This window comes from Cibotium barometz, chromosome 35 (genome assembly GCF_041138505.1).
Source record: "Cibotium barometz isolate CiBa-2024 chromosome 35, ASM4113850v1, whole genome shotgun sequence".
NCBI classification, from domain to species: Eukaryota; Viridiplantae; Streptophyta; class Polypodiopsida; order Cyatheales; family Cibotiaceae; genus Cibotium; species Cibotium barometz.
In genome coordinates this window covers 44,445,409-44,469,287 of record NC_141080.1, presented here as the reverse complement: position 1 = coordinate 44,469,287, position 23,879 = coordinate 44,445,409, and positions in this window count along the sequence as shown.

Sequence of the window (23,879 nt, the reverse complement as noted above, 5' to 3'; positions counted from 1 at the left end):
ATCTTGCTGATCTTAAACGGAGTTTCCATTTTGATATGTGAATATATTGCCGGTTACTCTCTGAGCTAGGAACTATCGAAAAGGCCCATGAGTGGACAGGTGGTGAGTGTTCTGGTTGCCAATGATGCCATAGGTACACCGATGAAGGAATGATTGGAAATAAGAATTTAACCGGAGATTTTGAGGATTATGATCAGTGACTCAATGGTTTCATTAAATGATTGTTTTTAAAGATAGCTGATTCTGTGAAAAAGGCAATTTCATATTGGGTGTGTAAGTGGTGTGACTAGTTTTAAGTTTGCATGAATATCCGGTTAGGGGGCCTAGGAACTCTTTTCCCTGGTACCCGAGACAAAACCTAACCAAATTCCTAATTGGATCCCACTATAGTGGTTGGGCAGTTGGCTAACCTATGGGACTATAGGCTGGACTGATGGATCCCTAAATTGAGACTCAATTCTGTTATGGTACAATAGATGAAGTAAATCCCAGACAAAAATTGTTCTATGGAAAAGAATCAACGGCTCTGCCTCTCAATGAGGAAAAAAGCGTCGGTCTCTATGATCCAAGTGCAATCTTTTCCCTGATCTGACTATGGGACTTACGGGTTCGGTCAGATGAGTTCTGTTAGATAAGGCTTTTGACTACGTTAGAGAGAAGTTATACTGGGGAGGAATTGCCTGTGCTTTCCGGGCAAGGGAAGTTTTTCCGGGTTCAGTTTTGGAAGAACCGATGGATTAGTCTATTGTTCGGATATCCGTGGGGCGAGGCCCGAGTGTGGGACCCTACCCCGCGCAAGAAGTGCTACTTCCGCTTAGCACCCCTAAATTCGTTGTGCGGTGGGGACAAGGATCTTACATGTTTGGTAAGTTTCTATGACGTTGCTATAAAAAGGCTTCTCCTCCTTATTTTATAAGATTTGGATAGCTAGAACTAAGGACACAACAAGGTGTCAACCACATTGGGTAACATTACTCCGAATGCACGACAGCACTCTTTGAGCCATACTTTTCATACTGCACAAAGCACTTCATGTAAACGATTATCAAAAATCTATGAGCTTATAACTTGTGTAATGCCGAAAGATAGTAAAAACCAAAGCTTACAACTTGTGTAATGCTAGTAGTATATACTTAGACTAGGAAGTTAGTCTAAATTAGCTTTAGAGCCCCAGGATATTACTTGGGTAGTTGGGCATTGTATATAAGACATTTTGACTAATGAGAAAGCACATAATCCCATTCTCACAATTGAGTTTGAGTATTTCTTGCTCTTGTGATTGATGCTTGTGTTCTCTCTTCTCTTTGATCTATGCTTGCTTGAGGATTTCTTGCTCTTGTGATTGATGCTTGTGTTCTCTCTTCTCTTTGATCTATGCTTGCTTGAGGATTGTGAATGATAGTGTGATGATGGTAGCTCTTCTCTCCCTCTCTTCTTTTCTCCCCTTCTCCCCCATGCTGTCACTCACTAAGGCATTGAGGTAGAAGTTGAGCTTTCCATAGCTCTCTCCATCTTTGCTTCCACCCCCATTTGCAAGACTTTCTTGTGGTGACCACGAGAAAGGTAAGGTTAAGGACCCTAGCTCTCCACCTAGGTTGCATTAATTTAATCAAGATTTAAAAAGATTTGAATAATTCCATATAATTCATGTTTTGATGGAATTATAGGAATTTTTTCCTAAATCTATCATATGATAGTTTCGAAAGAATTTTATCATAAGATAGAAAGTATCATATGATAAAATTTTGCGTATGATAGAACTTGTACGATAGAATTACGTTGCCCTAATCATATGTATTTCATTTTTTAAAATTCTAGCTCTAAATCAATGCATTCATGTCTTCATGTTATCTTAGGTAATCTTTTATATTGACAACCCATCTATGAATCCCATAATGACACCACTACCATGCCCATAATGACACCACTACCATGCCCATCGTACAACATGGTGATGACTCATCTAGACCTGGGGTGTCCGGCACACCTACACCCACATCCTCCTCCATACCTATGCCCATTTCTTCACACACACCTACGCCTATGCCATCATCAACATGTCTACGTGTTGCATCTTCTTCACCTGTATGTAATACATATAAGAGGAGGCATAGGGATACATCTACACACCTATACTACACCCATGTCACCACCTTCCTCTATATGTCTATATATTGTGTATGACTGTTCTCTTTTGCGTTGCTTCTTATTTTAGTCCGTTTTAATCTACCGCCATCGGTTTAGTCTATTTTCCTCTATAGTTTTTATATTATCGGTATGAAAATTTATGTTAATTGATTTAATTATTTTTTGATGTTTATTTGATTACATTTTTTGAAGTAAAAAAAATAATTAAAATATTATGTTATTTTGACCTTTTGTTGTGGGTCAATGTGTGGTGCTCTTGAACTTCTTGTGGTCTAGTGTGCAATTGCGTTCTAGGCTCCAAATGAATTTAAAACTAAATAACAATAAAGTTATAATTAATCACATTTTGATGTCATGTGGATAATTGTGTGATGCATTTTAGTTTCATGTGGCATAGTGTGCTTTTGCATTCTAGGTCCGTGTGAGCTAATGTGTTAATAATAAATATTAATATTTTTCCTTACACATTTTGATCTCTTATGGATCATTGCATGTGTTCATTATGATTTTATGGTATCATTGTGTGTGACACGCTATAAAAATCATTTTTAACTTACGTTCTATCTTAAATATATATTTTTTAAAAGAAATATTTTAGAGATGTGCACATATGTTTATCTATGGTAACACTTCTAGCCTTTGGATTGACATTTGTAACATTATCCAGCTTATCAAGTTGAATTTTTAAAACTTTGCCCTATCTTAAACACATCCTAGTATAGACACATCCTAGTTCTAAATCTCACATCCTAGTATAGACACATCCTAGGTATGGCTTATAGATTCTAAATCTCACATATAATAGTATTAAAGTTTGAAACATGTTTTATTTTGTATATCTTTCTAAAATTTTCTTTTGGCACATACTAGTGAAACACAAAAAAAGCAAGATGTTTTGAAAGTTGAGTTACGATGCTTTATCATTATGCAGTACCTTATGGCATAGGCAGATGCATCAATATGCACATGGAAAGTAATGTCCCATCTTGGAGCTCTTAGGCTTGGAGCTGATACCAAGGCTTACTTTAGCTTGTGGAATGATTTATCGCATTCCTCTATTTACACAAAACAAACTAATAGGTCATATATAGCTCTAGCAATTTTGGAATGTGAACCTTGTAGAATATCTCATGTTTCCCATAAATCTTTGGATAACTTTTGGGGTTTCTGGTCTCTAAAGTTCTACAATCACTTGAATCTTCCCTTCAATGAGTGGTGATCCCATTTTTGGCTACTACATGTCCAAGGATTCTTCCATGCCTAACCATGAATTTACACTTGTTTAGGTTCACGCATAGCCTATACTTACCACCACAGATGTGGGATATTCTCTCTTCTTATCTTTGAGTTCACACAGAGGTCATCCACCATGAAGACCTCTAAGAACTTATGTAAGAAATCCTTGTATATGGTGGCATCAATCATTGAAAAATACATGGCATATTTGTGAGTCCAAACGGCATTACTTTATGGGTGAAAATCCCATCCTCTACGAAGGCAGTCTTGTGTTGGTATTTAGGATATATGGATACTTGGTTGTACCTAGAGAATCCACCTAGGAAACTGAAAGCTTCCTAGGTGGTGGATACTTGGTTGTACCCATAGACTCCATCTAGGAAGATGTAGTAGAAAAAGAAGCTGTAAGCTTCTTTTTTTGCTACTCTTTCAAGCACATGTTTGGTGTAAGGTAATGGGTAGTGATTCCTCACTATGGCCACATTTACCTTCTTCAAGTTCATGCATACGTAGATCTTGCCATTCTTCTTTGGTACTATGACCACCACAAGTGAAACCCAAGCTATATGCTTGATTTACTATATATGAAAACCTATAAAAAAAGAGTCTACCAACTTCTTCCTTGATAGTCCTTGAGTAGGTTTCATTATATATGTACGGATTTTATTTTATTGACCTTGTATAATCATCTTCCTTTGATAGTCTTGGAGTAGGTTTCATTTTAGGTGTATGGATTTTGTTTTATTGGCCTTGCACCATTGGCCTTGCACCATCGCTAAAGGGATCATATACTAGTAGACTTTTGGAGGGACCCCCTTGAGATCCAAGTAGTCTCCATGTAAATACATCTCTATATTCTTTGAGAACCTTTCTTACTCCTATCTCCTCCTTAGGGGTTTAAGTTAGTAGATATCGAAACCTTTTTGGGCTCTTCCCCTAGTAATGCTAGGTCTATTTATTTGGCATCTTCTAGTCCATCATGTGTTATATTTACTTTTTCTCTTTTTTATGTTAGTGTACACACCTTTTTGTTTTCAATATTGTAGTTTTTATAATGTGATAGACTTGCTCTAGTCCTCTTCTTGTCACTATCTTGAAACTAGGATCTTGAGACTTTTCCCTGATTCATCCCTCACATATGGCTTTATTTCATCTTCTCCGTCCAGACATGGAATTGTTTTTGGACTTCACTAGGGCTAAATCAATGGAATTCTCCTTAGATAAGGTTTTAGATATCTTTGGATCTATTTTCAAGATGTCATAATGAAGCTTCCTCATTAGATCCTTCTAGCTCTCAAGGATTTTACATAGTAGTGTAAATAATGGTCTTCATTCTTGTTGAGGCTAGGTGGATCTCTTGATCTGTTTTGCATTTGTAATTTTAGCTCCTTTAGAGAAGCTTCTTGACTTTCAATGAACTCTCAGCAGATGAGTGCGTGTTCTTTTTTGACACCTTCTCATCCTCTTCATCGTTATCTACCAATTCTGAGGAGAAGTTTGGCTCAAAGCTTGCACTGAAACCTCTGAGTGATACTACATTGCGTTTCTTAGGAGTTGTTTCTTCATATTTTTTAATCAATTCAATTGCTTCTAGTTTTGTGTACACGGGATATGGTTCTAAAATAGCAATAATGTCATTACCATCTTCCTTAGATAAATGCATTCCTGTTGTTCTAGGACATGTGTCCATAGTGGCCAAAAGGTGCATCTAGTTTTAGTCCCTTCAAGGTCTTGAAGTGAAGTGATTGGTGTTTCCTCATCTTTCTCAAGACTTAAAACTATGCTCATTTACTTGACATTGGTTTAAGCTCTCCAAGCATGTTGTCATATCTGACCCTAAATCATTGATTGGTGTCTTGGTCACATGTTTGTGGGAAAGGTTCTTTAGATTCACCTTGATTGTACTACCTTCCTGGTAGAGGTAGACATTTTCTCTTCCCCATCATAGATTAACATCATTTGATGCATAAAAGGGCATCCAATTGTAATTAGTGACCCTTCCAAAGTCAACTATAGCAAAGGTATGCTCGTAGGCTAGGCCGCACGACATTACTTCCACAAGATTCCCATAGGTGCTCCTAAATTTCCATTGGCCAATTTAAGGATAACATTAGAAGGTTTCAAGGGCTTTCTTCCCCATAGTACCATCTTTGCCACATGTTTTTAGTATCCATGCTCACTCCCTCTCCACCTCATGCCCTCTAATTTGATTGAAATGGTGGCCTTCATATCATCTCCTTCAAAGAACTTGCCCCCACTACATTGAGATATATCTTTATATGTCTTTAGTGGGCTCCTTGGCTTCTTGTCTAGTCTCACTTGGTCTCCTAATAGCTCAACCTCACTTGGTCGGGTTTTCCTTGGCTTCTTGGTCTCACTTTGGTGGGTTTCCTTAGTTTCTTGGTCAGCCTCACTTGGTCTCCTAATAGCTCAAGTTTCTTCTTCATCCATTTGTAGAATTCCTTCTAGGCCTCTGGTATTCCTTTTTAGGTACTCAGTTATTGAAATAGTCACTAGGATAGAGAGGATTTCTCTCAAAGCTCTTGCTTCTTCCTTATGTTCATGCCTTATTAAAGGCAAATTGGCTATGGTCATCGAAATCGATGTACGAAGGCATGGTCTCTCTATAAGGCATTACATTTTTAATTTTGTGACACCCATGCCGCCGAGTCAAATAGGTTTCCTTCTAAATTTTCTCCCCATCATGGATTCTTTGAGTGCAAGTGATGTCGTATGAATCATTCACTCCCTCTTAGGATATGGTCATGTAGTGCTCTCACGGGTTCTCATCATGTTCTAACTCTAAAGGCTCGTCATGGATTTCCTTCTTAGTTTCTTGTTCTTTTAGAGCTTCTCGAGTTTTCAATGGTTCTCTTGAGTGGTCATTTAGTGGTTCATGGGGGGATGCTTATAAGACCGACTCTAATGGTCTTTGATTTAGGATCTTTGGTGTAAGCAAGGAGATTAGCCTAGTAGTTTCTTCCCTTTTCTAGCTAGATCTTTTACACTTCCTCTGTGCCTTGTTCAATATTGTGATCTCCTCTCTTGGGTTAGTGTATTCTTGTAGTTTATTTCGAAGGGGTTCTCATCATACTTTGTTTCTATCTAGATGTGTTACACTTCCTCTATGCCTTGTTCAATCTTGTGATCTCCTTTCTTGGGTTAGTCTATTCTTGTAGTTTCTTTCGAAGGGTTTCATCATACTTTGGTCTTAGTTTGTAATATCCTTCCACTACCTTCTGAGCCATTTAGTTTGTCCTTCTTGTCCATTAAGATAGATCCAACACTAATTTTCATCCCTCGTTCTTTGTCCAAAGTGATCTGAATCAAAGGTTTTGGAACATTTTCAATCTGAATGTACCTTGAATCATCCACATGATTTCTAGTTTATGTGAGTCTCTCATCCTTATGGGCTTGTGATTCTCTTTAGGCTTTCTCTCTAAGTTCTTATATTTTGTCCATGATTGGCTTATCAAGGTATCCCACTCCTTGCTTTTCGTATAAGATAATTTGGGTAGAGTAATTTGGAACACCCTCAATCTCTAATAAACCTGGTAGGTCCTTGGGGGTCCTTCTCCTTCGTGGCTTAAACATTTGAGATGTAGGCTCATTAGGCACACTACATATGCCTCCCCTTTTTTACGCAGTCTACACTTTCTTTTCCCTTTTTTTCTTTTTAGGGTTTTTGAATGAAGTTGTGGATATGGTAGCATGGTCTTGCAATTTATTGTCTTGGGCCCTTGTCACCACGTTCAATAGTATGTCTTTTTTTTAGAGAATGATGCCTTACACAACACACTCGCAATTCCCAACCCTACTATGCAACAATGTACTCATCGAAATATTTTGAGTGGTTGGCTTGAGAGGGAAATCATCATCCCTGACTAAGTGATTAATACCACACTTTGTACACCATCTATCTAGAGGTGGTGGGCTAGCAGTAGATGCTTCTCTTAGTTTTCTCCCATTAGGCAGTCAGCCACTCTCTCTGAGGGTCTTGACATTTAAAGAATTCTAGTGGAGATTACCTTGGTGCATTGATATCCCTTGGAACATAAGCTTTGGATGCTATTTGTATTAGGGTGGTTAGTTGATGCATGTCAAGGTTGGGCCATATGATGGTCCCCCCTTCATCGGCTTCCCACTATTGAGACTAGGTATTTAACATAAAAGTATGGTGCATTAAGGGGTTCACCAATAATTGGCTTAATATCTACCAACCTTGTAGGAGTAGTTCCTGGTGAGGTTGGTCGAAGAGGTAACACTGGGATTCATCAATAATCGGCTTAATCTCTACCAACCTTGTAGGAGTAGTTCTTGGTGAGGTTGGTTGAAGAGGTAACACTAGAGGTAGTATCTCCATGAACCTATAAGGATTCATAGAGCAACAATATGGTTTTTATTTGTGTAAACTATGTTTGCGAGGTGGTGTGGGAAAAACTTATGGTTTGGGTGTGGTGGCAATGCTGGCACTCCAGACATCCTCATCATTCTTGTGGGCATGGTAGTAATTGGTTGTATTGTGATTTCCATATCTTCTACTTCCACACCATTGGTTTTCTCTCATTCTAAGGACTGGGCATTCATGGGCAATTTGGTTGCTTCTATAAAAATGTGCACCACCTCAATTCTCATCTAGGAGCTAGATGAAAGTAGTCTAAAAGTCTTTGGTGCTATCTAGCATGTGCCATTACCTTAAACATGGTATTAGAGAACAACCTGTGGTTAACCCTATGTCCTTGTGTGAATCCAGAAAGCCTAGAAGTATTCATCTCATTGCATTACTTCTCTCATCCTTGGGGGGTTCACTTGAAAATATGTAAGTCTACTACGTGCAATCTCATTAGGAGGGGTTTTTTAACCAATATTTTAAGAAAAATTTACAAAAATATACTTACATAATGGGGTTTTAAATGGTATTTTGAAAAGAAACCCATAAGTTCATAAAGAAAAAGGGGAAGTCAAAATTCAAAAAAATGTATTTTTAAATACCCTTTGAATGCACCTTATATGTAGGTCTTCCTCAAAGTACACCCCCCGAGCTCTCATCTCATAATGGCTCCAAGTGATATCTCAAGTGATATGTCTCTCATTCTTAGTGATGCAAGTAAGTTTGGCAAAAACAACCATAGTGCATGGAAGATGAAGAAGCAATAATAGCCCATGGTGGAGAATAAATGAATGTTTAGGATAGAAGAGAAACTCAAGCTCAAGAAGGCTTCATTAACATCAATGTTAATGACAACATGGTTGGATACATTAGAAATGTTAATGACAAAATGGTTGGATACATTAGAAATGTTATAAGTGCAAAGGAAGCATGAGAGGAAGAGGAAGAGGAAGACCCAACTTTAGAGGTGGAGGAAGAGGACAATACCACAACTGCAACCCAAGAGGTTCACATGAAGATTCAAAGCAAGATTCAACTTCAGAGGCAGACATGGAAGAGGAAGAGGAAAATACCAAAACTACAACCCAAGAGGTCCACATGAAGATTTAAAGCAAGATCTAACTTCGGAGGTAGAAGTGGAAGAGAAAGAGGATAATACCACAACTATAACCCAAGAGGTCCACGTGAAGATTCAAAACAAGGTCAAGTTATGGAGGAACAATTAGCCCCTTCACATGAAGATGAAGAAACCTCAACCATAGCACTAAGGAGATCTACAAGGGCAAAGTTCACACCTCAAAGGTTGACTTACACATCATAGTTTTTAGCCATACACACAAGATTCATGGTTAGGTTAAATCCTAAATTGAGCCTCATAGACATATGAAGAAGCATGTACAAAGCGATAATGGATTTCAGTGGATGAAGAACATAATCCTCTCATGAGAAATGATACTTGGGAGCTTATAGACTTGCCAATAGACTTACCAGAAGATAAGAAAACAATAGGATGCAAGTGGGTCTATAGGGTAAAACTAAATTCTTATAGCTTTAAAGCTAGGTTATGTGCCAAAGATTTTCTCAAAGGTATAGAGAAGACTATCATAAAACATTTTCCCCTATTTTTGCAAAGATAACAACTATCAGATTGGTCATAGCATTAGTAGCCCAGTATCGCTGGATGTCAAGAATACATTCCTTAATAGAGAGTTATAGGAAGAGGTTTACATGTAGTATCCCCCTAGTTATGTTGATGCCACTTATCCACACAAAGTATGCAGGATGAAAAAGTCATTATATGGGCTGAAGTAAGCCCAAAGGGCATGGTACAACAAGATCAATGAGTTTCTCAAAGCTCAAAAGGTAATGACATCACTCTCATCATCCTATATGTTGATAATCTTATTCTCATAGGTAGAATCATGGAAAGTTTGAAAGTAGTGAAGACACTTTTGGGTAAAGGATTATGAAAAGCCTCCCTTGAGTGTGCCCCATGCCCCTATTATATAGGAGGGCCCTCAAGTGACTCTTGACTCTCCATTTCCCATGTGTGACCCTTGGATGCCTGACCCTAACCTTAACCCTTAAGGTTACTCACAAGCCTGTGGGTTAGCCTCCTAGTATATGCACACATAATGTGCATATAACAATGACTCACCCTGGCGGATCGTTAAGAGAGCATCCAAAGAGAAATGATGAGGAATGATATGAAAATATAGGAATTTTGTTTGGAACTGTATTTACATGTGAAACCTATTTCTTAAAGATTGTTTTACGTCAAGAATGCTGGGGAAGCATTTTGACTATCTTATGGAATGAGGTCATGGGGACCTAAGTGGAAAATGTTACAATAGCTGACAGCGGAGAGTCAAAGAAGGATGTCTCGCGTGGCAAGGTCGGGCGAGGTCTTGACCAGCCTCGGTTCGGTTAAAATTATGAGCTTCCGGTAACAATGGATGAGGGACCAAGGAAGCGGCCTATGAGTGAAGTGCTAGGTCACCTGCGAAGGAGCCTAGAGGGTGCTGACCATACGGTGCTCAGGCTCTTTGCCCAGGATACCCATGCGTGCATCGAGGAAGAAAATGAGTTGGAGTTATTTTTTGAACACGGGCATGGATCAAGATGATTGGCCTTGCTGGTATTCAACGGATGAGTTCATGGCTCTTTTTGTAAATGGATCTTGTTGGTTGATCTAGCTGATCTTCCAACGGAGAGTCCATATGAATTTTATGGAAAACTCTTTGTTAGATACCCGTAATGCCGCTACGGGCGCTACCACAGGAGGGGACGGCCTCTGGCTCACCACCCAGCCATAGAGGAAGAATGAGGATTGCCCCTCATCCCCCAGGCTATATAGTGTGTGGCCTGCCGTCCACACTAGCCTGACCGCCCATGACTCCGCATGGACGTCCTCTCCCACTGAACCCCGGACATGGCCATCTGGTCTGCCGTCGGTCTCACAGGCGTTACAGCCTACGTGACATTACCCCCCTCTTAAGAAGAGTTTTCGTCCTCGAAAACAAACTGGGGAAACCTTTTGGAAATTGCACTACGGCGTTCCCAGGTAGCTACCTCCTCATCCCTATCTTTCCATTTAACAAGTACCTCATGGTACACTTTATGTCGGGTTTGTCTGTCACGATACTCCAGAATCTTTTCAAGTTCATGTGGTATCTTTGGTGGCTCTATCAAGTCCACCAAAATCTTTGGAGAAACTGCGTTCTCTAACCCGTGAACTGATTTCTTTAGTTTACTGACATGGAAGACAGGATGGACTTGAGAACTCTCCGGTAACTCAAGTTTATATGCTACGTCCCCAATCTTCTCGGAGAAAGTTTATCACACTTTCCCATTTTCATGGTTTCTGACTGCGCAGGAACCTTGAGGAATACAAAGTCACCTTCTGCAAAGGTCACCTTTCTACGTCCTTTATCGGCATAAGTTTTAGCGCGATCTTGAGCGCTACAAATGCTCTCACGTGCAGCTCTGAGCATATCATTCATATCTTCAAGGAAATCCTTGACAGATTGAATCTTCTCCTTTTCTAGGCCTACAGCCATTGGAGATCTCGGCTGGAATCCATACATTAACATGAATGGTGTAAATCCAGTCTCGCTGAATGCTTGGAGCTGTTATAAGCAAACTCCAATATGGGCAAATATTCTTCCCAATTTGATTGCGTTCTTACTTACATAAGAACGCAACATATCCTCGAGTATTTGGTTAACCCTTTCTGTTTGACCATCAGACTCTGGATGGTCCGCCGTACTCATACTCAGAGTAGTATCCAGCTTTTTGAAGACTTCCCTGCAAAAGTGGCTGTTGAACTTTCTATCTCTATCTGACACTATATCTGCGGGCAAGCCATATAGCTTGTAGAAATGTTCAATAAAGAGTTTTGCCAACTCTGGCATTTTTACCGTTTTTTTGGTGGCAATAAATTTTGCCATTTTGGTTAACCTATCCACCACCACCTAGACCGAGTCATCCGATGATGAAATCCATGGAAATGCTTTCCCATTTTTCTTGAGGAATGCTTAAAGGATGGAGCAAGCCCCCAATCTTTAGCCTTTCATGCTTATTGACCTGACACTTATTGCATTGCAGCACATAAGTCTGGATGTCCTTGAACAAACTAGGCCAATAAAACTGTCTTTTTACTAGTGCATAGGTCTTCTGTATCCCAGGATGACCAGCACTTGGACTATCGTGACTTTCTCTAAAAATGCATGCTCGAAAGTCACCAATAGTTGGTACACACACCCTACCCTTGTAGAGTAAGTACCCGTCGTCAATGGAGTAGTTAGCATACTTCTCCCCCCGACGAAGTTTAGCATCATCCTTTGAAACCGTGTCGGAAAACAAAGGTGATGAAGGGCCTACGTCTGAGCTCTCCGGCTCAAAACTATACCCCGAAGACTCGGCTAGCCTCTCCGGACTAACTCTCGCCTCGCTACCCGCCGCACCTACGGCCAGTCTCTCCGGACTAGCATTACATGCCGGCAAGGAAGGTGGGTGCGGCTGTGACAAAGTGCGTATGCGTACAGCGCGCCAGACCTTTGTAAAGACAGGATCATGCTCACACAAGCCACGGAGTGATTCCAAGAACTCATTCTTGAAAACCGTAAAGCTTAACTCATTAATTTGTGGCATGCGGCTAAGCGCATCCGCCACAACATTATATTTATCCCTTTGGTAGCGAATCTGAAGGTCAAACTCCTGTAGGAGCTCTGCCCACCGAGCTTTTCGACCTTTCCACTTGTTTTGACTCGAAAGCCATGTCAGGCTTTCGTGATCCGTACGTACTTCAAAAGTGGCACCATATAAATAGTGTCTCCACTTTTTAAGTGCATGTACGATGGCCAGTAACTCCCGCTCGTAAGCCGAGTAGTTACGCTGAGCCCTATCTAATTTTTGCTCTCAAATGCAACAGGGCGTCCCCTTTGCAAAAGCACGGCTCCAATGGCCTCACCACTAACGTCTGTCTCCAAGACAAATGGCTCAGTAGGGTCAACAATAGTCAAAACAGGTGCAACTGTTATGGCTACCTTAAGTTTTTCGAAGCTTCTTTTGTTGGTCTCCCTCCCAACATATATTCTTTGTTTTTGTGCGCAATTGATCCGTTAACGGGACTGCGATCTTCGCGTAGTCCTTTACATACTGTCGGTAAAACCCCGACATGCCAAGAAAAATCTGCAGTTCTTCGAGATTTTTCGGGGCTAGCCACTTGAGAATAGCTTCCACTTTCTCAGGTTCCATCCGCGTACCATGGGCGGATATAATGTGGTCCAAATAGTGAATTTCTCTTTCAAAAAATTCACATTTGCTCTCCTTCGCAAATAGCTTGTGTTGTCGCAATAATTGGAACACTAATCGCAAATGTGCCAAGTGTTCTTTACGTGTTTTGCTGTACACAAGAATATCATCTAGGAAAACTACTACGAATTTTCCTAAGTATGGACGTAAAACACTGTCCATCAGCGTCATAAAAGTCGCTGGAGCATTGGTTAGCCCAAACGGTATAACCAAAAAGTCAAAGTGACCGAATCGTGTCCTGAATGCTGTCTTCGCAACATCCTCGACCTTAATTCTAACCTGATGATACCCAGATCTCAGGTCTATCTTAGAGAAATATTTCGACCCATAGAGTTGATCAAACAACTCGTCCATATGTGGCATAGGGTACTTATTCTTAATCGTGACTTGATTAAGAGCCCGATAATCTATGCACATGCGCATAGAACCATCTTTCTTCTTTACCAGAAGAATCGGTGATGCCCAAGGACTCGAACTAGGGCGAATAAATCCTTTCTCTAAGTATTCGGTCAACTGCTTTTCCACCTCATGTGCCTCGGAGTGGCTCAACCTATCACATGCATGCCAAACAGGGTTTTCAGAAAACAGTGGGTCTCTTCCAAGGCTTTGTTTTCCATGTTTGTCTACGCAAACATTACTTTCAGTTTCAGCTATGGAAACAGAATTTACAAGAGGGTAACAAGCGTATACTTGTGCTACCTGGCCACTGCGGACCGCATGGCATAACTCGAGCGATGATATAAGTGGTGAAAAGGGGACACTACGGTCTCCCTGTAGGGTGATGATATTACCCCCAGACTCAAACTGTAATGTGTTGTGTAAATAACTCCGAACTAAGCTAGGACCGAGGCTATACAGGCACTCCCTGCCTAAGTAAACATCTGCTCTAGCCAAATGCATGACCTGGAAGTCAAGCACGGCCTCATAGTCCTGCATGATCAAAGGGACTCCCAAGACCACGGTATTCCATACCTTTTTATCATAACCATTGGCCAAACCAACGGTATACTCATGATCACTTGCGGTCTCTTTTAATTTCAACTTCTTGACCAATGAATAGTTCAAAAAGTTATGGTAGCCCCATCGTCTATAAAGACAGTGACTCTACGGCCACCTATGGTGCCATACATACGCACCATGTCATGCGGACCAACACTAGGCTGCCACATAGCTGGTGTCACTGAACAAGCGTGACGCTCGTCACAATGACTCACCGTAACCTTTCTGAACTCTCCGGTACTGAGAGGTAGCGTCTGCACCGTGTGCAACTGCCTAGAGGATTTACCATCGCTCTTAGGCGCCTTGCCACTAGTGCTTGCTTTTAACTTTAGGCAATCAGCCTTGTTGTGCCCCACTTCATTGCAGTTGAAGCAACGATTTTACTTTTGTGCTTGCAAGTACTGCTCCTTTTTGTGGGTTTCAGAACTTCATTTTTTCTTGAAGGGTCTTGGTTTTTTAGACCAACGACCCCCTGACTCCCCTTCGCCGTCCTCTCCCCTATTTTTTCACTACAGAAACCCTTTCTTTTAAACCCCGACCCCTTTTTTTCTTTATCCACTGATCTCCCTGCCCCATCTCGCGCACCACGACGCTTGATGTCATCATAGATTTGCGCATACTTGATGGCCTGAGAGAGGTCCTTAGGCTGCAAGGGCTCTACATACTCAAGATAATCATTTGTTAGGCCTCGTTTGAAGCCTCTCAATGTTTGGAATGCATCGATTCCCTTCAACTTGAGTATGAGCTATCTGTAGTCAGAGATGTACTGGGTGAGAGTCTTGTGTTCTATCGAACACTTGTCCCACTCATCCCAACTTCTCTCTTCTTCATTGCCTAGCAAAAACTCCTTTCGCCGAAACATTATTTCGAAAGCTGCCCAAGTGGTAGGGCGAGTGGTAAGACTCATCCACCACTTGTATGCCTTGCCAGACAATAAGAGACTAGCCTCTACGGGCTGCACATGACTAGGCTGCTTACGCAGCTCATGAATGTCCGACCATTTCGCTAAGAACATATTAACAGAATCCTTGTTACGCTCTCGTTCCTCGCCGCCAAAACTAGGCAACTTAGAATCTTTAAGTAACGCCGAGGCTGCCTCTACGGGCGACCTCGCAGGCACTGCGGCCTGTCCTCCCGGGACCACGGGTGAGGCTGTGCTGACGCGTGTCGCAGGCAAGCGTCTATCACGAGGAAGAGGAGAAGATGTCAAAATAGCGGACAACACGTCTAGGTGTGTGGAGATGCCCTGCAGCATCGTGACAACGTCATCCTGGACCCTCTGTAAGGTCGTCAATTGCGTGTTAACATATCTAAACATCCCACTAGAGCGCTCCGTCTCCGTGAGGATGTCGGCAGGGTCAGTAAGGTACTGGTCAAAGTCGTGGTCTGCCAAGAGGTCATCGTCCCCCTCGGCAACGTCAATGTCCATATAATCCAGCTCATCCGGCTAGAGCGGGGTCAGCCAGGTCGGTGGCCTCTACTACGGGCATGCCAAGGTCAAGGGTAGGGTCACGAGACGTGGAAGGCGCCTGCGGGTCACAAGACGTGCCTGAAGAGCGCCCCTCTGAACGGGAGACAGCCTGGCATCTACGGCCAGCCAATTCGGTCGGGGTAAGGCCCGCGACCGAGGAGAGAAGTCCTGAAAAACCTACCGGACTAGTGGGTGGGGACACACTAAGACGGGCAGACATTTTTATTTACTTGCAATGTAAACAATGCAATAAACCAGAAATACACAACAGAAACATCGGGATTATCCCTTGCCGGGATTATCCCTTCTCCCCAGCCGAGAGAGAGGATCCGTTTGAATTTAGTTTTATTTTTAATTTCATTAAAAATGAATAATTAAAATATGCAAGAAAAGAAATAATTTTTTATTTCTTTGGCTGGCTGGTTGGCTGCCTGTGGTGGCTGGCCGCTGGCTGCTCTGGTGGCCGCTCTCCTGGCTGGCCGCCGCCGCCGCCTGGCTGGCCTGGCTGGCCGCGCAGGCCACCGCCTGGCTGGCCTGGCTGGCGCAGCTGATGTCTCACAGCCGAGGACAGAGAAAGCGGCCGTTGTGCTCTTTCTGCACAACGTAGGCCAGTATGTTTTCTCTCTTTACAGCTTACGTTTCTTTTCACCAAAACGAAACGTCTTTCACAGACAGCTTCAATGCAAAAGAAAAAAAAACGTCTTTCGCAGACAGCTTCAACGTTTCACTAGGCGACTTTCTCTCTACCAAACGAAAATGCCTCGCAGACAAGATTCAACGCAAAGAAAAAAAACGAGATCTTACCTGCAATTCGCTTGTTGTGTGTGACGGGGAGAGAGAGAGAGAGAGAGAGAGAATTCTTCCCTTCAATTCTGTCTTGGTCGCCTCCCTCCACACACTCCATTGTGGAGATAAGGATGAGAAGATGAATGGTTGAAAACCATTGAGTGGGCTTCTCCGGTCCCCCGGTCACGCGCGGACCCTGACGACCCAATCGAACCAATGCTCTGATACCAGTGTTAGATACCCGTAACGCCGCTACGGGCACTACCACAGGAGGGGACGGCCTCTGGCTCACCACCCAGCCATAGAGGAAGAATGAGGATTGCCCCTCATCCCCCAGGCTATATAGTGTGTGGCCTGCCATCCACACTAGCCTGGCCGCCCATGACTCCGCATGGGCGTCCTCTCCCACTGAACCCCGGACATGGCCATCCGGTCTGCCGCCATCGGTCACAGGCGTTACAACCTACGTGACACTCTTGATTATACTCCTAGGTACTATGAGCTAGGAACTATTGAAAAGGCCCCTAAGTGAAGTACTAGGTGAGTGTTCTGATTGCCGATGATGCCATAGGTACGCTGAGGAAGGAATGATTGGAATTTGGATTTTATGGTTGGAAAGTGGAAAAGTTGGAAATTGGACCCTAGAACTCGAATACTAAGGATTATGATGGAAACACTGTGGTTTTATTGCAATTCTGTTTGGAAATAGTTGAATCTGAGAAAAAGGAAATTTCATATTAGGTGCGTAAATGGTATGTCTATTTAATTTTGCATGAGAGCCGGCTAGGGGACATGGGAACTCTTTTTCCTTGTACCTGAGACAAAACATAACCAATTTTTTTATAAAAGATCCCATCAATACAGTGGTTCGGCAGTTGGCTAACCCATGGGATTGGATGGGGTTAGGCTGGATCGATGGATTCCTACAATAAAATTCAATTCTATTCAAGTTACGACAGTTGAAGTAAGTCACGGGATAATTCTTGTCCTATGGAAAAGAATCAATGGCTGTGCCTCTTTTGACGGGGAAAAAAGTGTTGGTCTCTATGAACCAAGTGCAAGTTCCTCCTTTGATCCGGCCATGTGACCCGTAGGTTCGGTCATAATACAAAGGATAGTTAAGGCTCTTTGTCTACGTTAGAAGATTTTCCTAGAGGAATCGCCTATGCTTTCTAGGCAAGGGAAGTTTTTCCAGGTTTTGGTTTTGGAAGAACCGAGGGATTAGTCTCTTGTCCAGACATTCGTGGGGGTGAGGCCCCGAGTGGGAAGCTCTGCCTTGCACATGAGGTTGCTACTTCCGCTGCTGCTAGCACTCTAGAGTTTGATGCGCAAAGAGGGCAGGGGTCTCACATTAAGAGCCATTGGTAGGAATGGAGGAGAATGAGGATGTAGTAGGGTTGGTTGCCTAGCACGCTAAGTGATGGGCTCTCTCTCTCTAGATAGTATGTCCAGAATCCTCACTGCTCAAGACAAATACAGAAATAGATAGAAGGAAACACAACATAAGGAGACAAGACTGCAAAGAGGATCAAGACACTTGCACTACTATGAGAACACCGATACAAGCTATCACTCTACCATGCACACTCGACAGTGGTGGTCACATTGAAGAGAGGGAGATGATGCATAGCTCAGTTGAATATAAAACAATTGCAGGAAAGACTATAATGTGTGAGAAGAGGTGTGCAAGAACAACATTTGAGAGATAGAAGCCAAAGACAAGCACACACAGCAGGAACAAACCCATGCGCAAGGTTGGTCTTGTGCTCATTTAGGCCTACGATGGAGTGGGCGGCATCCACTATCTCTAGAGATGCCCTTGGTATGGCATAGCTGGGGTGTCAATGCAGTGTCACGTGGCATCTCCTATAGCTGGAAGATGTCATTAGAGTGGTAGTGCAACGACAACTAGTGTTAGCGGCATCTCCTATAGCTAGAAGATGTCATTAGAGTGGTAGTGCAACGACAACTAGTGTTAGAGTAGCGGCGATGACTTCAATGCTGATGTTGTACCATGGCTTTAGCTGGTTCTATTGAGTTGGCCCATTGTGGGCACCCTTGGTGGTGGCTACAGGTCACCCACCACTAGAGTGCTCACCATCCTTGTGAGTAAAGAAGAAAAGGAAAAGGGATGACTGCGAGGAAGTCAATCATGCTGATGTAAAGAGATTTTTTTGGGGGGGATAGGATTCCGCAGTACTGACTTCGTGTTAGGAATTACATCCCCTTTGTTCTAAACTTCGGAGGCTATTGGAATCAAGGCACAGGTTAGAAAGAATTCTATGAGATAGGTACTTTGGTAAACCTAGTCGAGAAAGTTAAACCCTGCCAAAATAGTAAACATGGTCAAAAAAGGAAACCTGACCACTTGTCGTCCCAATACCGTTAAACATTGTGACGAATGCTAATGCTTTAACATTTCATATGAACAAGATAGAATGCCTTTGGTCCCCATCATTGTGCAACAACCTTTTGAGAAATGGGGAATAGACTTCATTGGATCTATTAGTCCAGCTATGTGATAAACGCAATCCTGATATATAAACTTATCGACTATTTCACTATGTGGGCAGAAGCAAAAGCCACATGAAAGGTGGATTCTCCTACAACCATTGAATTCTTATATGAGCATATCATATCAAGGTTTGGGTTTCCCCCTAGAGCTGGTTAGCAATAAGGGCTCCCATTTTATCAATGAGGTCATTGAACATCTATTGACTAGATTTTTGGTGGTACATCAAAAGTCATCACTATACTACCCTCAAGCCAATGGGAACACAAAAATTACTAATAAAGTCCTTTGTTATATCCTGACCAAGACTATAAAGCTAGTCGTAAACAATTAAGAGCATAAGCTAACAAAAACAATGTGGACCTATATGACTTCCTATAAGGTAGCAACAAGGAAAACTCCTTTTTGACTTGCCTATGGGATTGAGACTATAAAGCTAGTCGTAAACAATTAAGAGCATAAGCTAACAAAAACAATGTGGACCTATATGACTTCCTATAAGGTAGCAACAAGGAAAACTCCTTTTTGACTTGCCTATGGGATTGAGACAATGATGATTATGGAATATTTAGTGCCCAACTTGAGGATAGCAGTAGAGTGAAAGAATGTCTTAGGGAGAATGCTCTAGCTAAGAGGATGATTAAATTGGAAAATCTTGAGATGAAAATAGAGTAATTTCTCTCCATGGGATGATAGTAGAGAAGCTCAAGCACAAATGATGATTTGATCAAAACCTAGAATCTAAGGAGTTGTAGAATGAGACTTGATACTTATATATGAGGTTGGTTCTTCCAAGAGGAAAAAGCTGAAATATTGAGGGCTAGGGAGGGGCTAGGGCCATTTAGGGTTGCAAAGCTCACCTCCCAAGGTGTGGCTCACATTAAAACCATTGATGGAATTGAGATGTAGGGCTACATGAAACATAGCAAACTCAAAAAATACTATGGACCCTTAACCCAAGACATGAATAGTTGCACAAAAGAAAAACAAGAAAAGCTAAAACAAGAGAGACTCAGGAAGAGAGGAACAAGAAGAGGCTAAGGCAATGGTATCCAAATCCAAGGCAAAACAAAATGGGATAGCACTCCAAATAAACATAGCTACTCTAACCCTGCTCGAAGAAGAGGACCTTGATTGATTGTCTTAAGGTTGGGCTCTCTACGGAGGGAAAAACAACCAATCTCCTTGTGAGATTAATTCAGGAGAAAGTCACAGCTTACTCTTGTACAAAATATGGGTGAAGCTGAAGAAGCTAGAGTTAGAGTCAACATTAGACAAAGTTAAAAGTGTGCATGTAAGAATAGTATATTAGGTGCTGGGGGTGGTCTTCACTCTCTTCTTCTTTGCCTCTTCTGGGGAGCCCAAGCCAAGCTTTGACATTAACTCCTTTGTCTTTGCTATCTTTGTTGAATGTTTTGCCAACCCTTCCTCAATTCCTCCTTATCCCCAATGGGAGTACTTTGGGTTCCTCGGGTTGGCTCTCTAGCAAGGGAATCTCAGAAGCATGTCTTAATACTTGTGTGAGGATATAAGGGTTTACTATTTTATTGCCATGTTTACTGAGGTAGTGAGTGAAGTCCCTATGGAGCATGCTCACCCAATCATCCTTCTCAACTTTATGCAATCTATAAACTTTTTTCATGTCAACTCTATTGTGCCTATTTGTGGGCTTAACCTGCATAATCATCAATGCCACCATGCAAAATTTCTCTAACTTGGGATCCTTTAGGGTAGAGAATTCGGCTCCATTATCATTTACTTTGTTGGTTGGGAATATATTAGAGAAATTACGTTTTTTGGAGAAGGGTATGGGCTTGGTACAAAGGGTTGGTAGAGAGCGTCCTTGATGAGTTTCTCTATGATTAAGATGGCCTTCTTGGACCCATGCCCTACTAGGAAGAAGCTAAAAATTATGTGTAGAGATTGGTATTCACCTTCCATATTGCACTACTTCTACCAAACATTTGAGCCAAGGCTATGTTATCTTGAGGCTTAGGCTATGGTCTCTTGATGTTAGCTTGAGGCTAGGTTATGTTATGCTCTCTTGTGTAGAGGATCATAACTACTCACCTACCATTTCACACTATAGCTACATGCTATTGGATTGGAGTTATACCTCTTGATGGTATGGGACATCAAGGTAAAGGTATGATGTATTTCATTGTAATTCATGTGTGCATCCCTTGGGCTCGGGGGTGGTCGGGTGGATGAGTTTATGCCTGATTTATGCATGTTTATGCATAACAATTATCTAGAGAGATCTTAGGGTTTTAACACCAATGGCTCTCTTGGGGCTGATTTGAGAACTTGCAGGAGGTATGGATGATGTTGTTCTCCAATTAAGGACCCACCTTGAGGTATAGGTGATGTCATACTTCAAATAAGGTCCCACCTTAAGGCATAGGTGATGCCATACTCTAGTGTACCTTGAGGTATGGTGATGCCATACTCTAGTGTATCTTGGATGTATTTTGACACCTACATCTCTGCCTTCCAATGGGTCTCTTGGGGCTAGTTTTGAGAACCTCCTTATTAATGCACATCAATTGCAAAGCTGATACGTAGGCATGTAAAGTACAAAAAAATCAGACCTTCCCCAAGCTTCATGTATGCCTTCACATCCATCCATGGACAATGTCTTCTCTAGAGATATAAGTGATTTGACGTACCATACCAAGCCTTTAGTATTTTTTTAGATACTTATGCTAAGAAATGAAGATGTAATTGTCTCTAGCCACATCTCAATCCTTAAACGAAAATGCATAGGCATAAGGTTTGTCATTTCAAACTTTGAGCATCTAAAGCTCTTCTTCTCATGGTTCTCTCTCAAGTTGAGTTTGAGAAAGGACTATGATCACGTACCTACCCTATTAGAGAAAATTATGAATTTACATCTAATGGGCTTTTAAAAAGACTGCAACTCACAAAATAAGAGTCAATTTGATGATACTAAGCTTGAGGGGTCTGTTGAATCATATATCATGCCTTCTAAAGTTTGCATACCTTGCCTTTTAAATCGTGCATCACAAAACCTAGTGGCTGATCCACATAGACCTCCTCCTTGACATGTCCATTCTCAAAGGTTCTTCACGTCCATGTGCATCACTAGCCACTTCTCATGAACAGCTAAAGCTGTTATCGTATAAATGTTGGTCAATCTAGCTACAAGGGCAAATGCCTTTTTAGAATTAAATCCCTCGAATTGTGCAAAACCCTTTTTCATGGGACGTGCCTTATACTTCTCCAGTGAACCATGAAATTTATACTTGGCCTTGAAAACCCACTTATGTTGATAACCTTATGTTTCTCTACATGATCCATAAGATCCCTAGTGCACTTTTCATAACAGAGTTATATTTGCATGTGTGACGGCCCACTAGTTTGGATCTACATGTGCTTCCTTTGAGTGTCTAAACCAAAAATCATAAAAAAAGTTAGAGAGATAAATTTGCAGTATTCTAAAAATACTACAACTCTCTCATACAACATTTTTCCAAATTCCTTTTGAAACACATTAAAAAATGGGTTGTGAAAATGGAAAATCTCTTGAAAAAAATTGTCATCTTGAGATAGTGATGGAAAATATGTTTTGAGACCTCCTCTTTCATCTGGGATGATACTGGCATGCACTTTATTCAAAAAAGTCCATCCTAAGAGGGCATTCACATGCTTTTGAGACATCTTCCATCTTAGACACTAGTGACACACTTTTTTTGAAAAAATATATCTAAGAGGTCATTCATGTGTGCTTATAGCGCCTTAGAAAATTAAGGTAAATAAACCTTTGTTTAACCCAAAGAAAGGTGTGCCAGGCCTCTTGAGGCTGAAATGGGTTGTAAGAAAACCTAAAAAGCAAAAAAAAAAACATGTGTGTGCTTGGTCATTAAGAAGTCATTGACAACGTTAAGATATGGCAACGATAGAATGCATATATGGGCCCACACCCAAACTAAACCCAATGGCTAAAATCTTCAAGCCATTGAGATCCATGCCCCAAATGCACCTCCCAATACCATTTTCCATGTCAACAACAAGCATGTCATCGGGTTTTACATCCCTTGTCACTTCAATCCCTCTAAGATTTAGTCCCTTGCCTAGAACTACCATAAGTCCTAAACCTTTAAAAGTGCTAGGAACCAACCCTTTGCAACCCCTAAATGCCCAAACCTTGGACATGTTGACTAATCTCAGAAGGGTGGTTTCCCAAGGACTAAATAAGGTTCTAACCATAAGAGCATCCACACACGGCCTCAGTAACTCATCCAAAAACACGGCCATAGAGATTTCCAAAATATGGGCAAGTACGATGGAACGACTGATCCTATTCAATCCATGCAAATGTTTGAACATAGATGTGAAGCCTTTGGAAATCCAAACTGCCCCACCAAGGTACATGAGTTGAACCTTTGCTTAGTGGGAAAGGCTAGTCGATGGTTCATCACATTGATACATGCGATTAAGGAAAATTTCAGGACCTTGAAAACAACCTTTATCCATGACTTTTTAAGACAAGGTTATTGATGGAGTGTAGCAAGAGAAGTCTATTTGATTGAGTGAAAACAAAACAAAACCATTAGAGATTTTATTCTTCAGATAAAAATCTTGGAGTCATGATGTGAGCCATGGGAGAAACTCGATAGAGATGTTTCATGATGGGCATAAAGAAAAATATCTTACACAACTTGATCATTGTATCTAATTTGAAAACATTCAATCAATGTTGTAAAGAAGCAATACATTTAGATGACAACATGATGGAGGATGATCACAATATGAGATGTTCCTCATCTACACCCAGTGAAGCAAAGGCTAAAGAAAAATTCATCTCAGAATTTTCATTCCCTCAATTCTACACAGTGTTGAAAATGTGGTGCTTAGATGCACAAGGAGTATATATCAAGGGGTGGCTTGTGAATGTGTGTGAACAGCCTCTAGTAGAGAGGAGATATTTGAGATATTGTGGAGTTGAGGTGGCATCACTAGTGTCCACTTGATTTGTAACCCTTTGGCTATATTAGAGC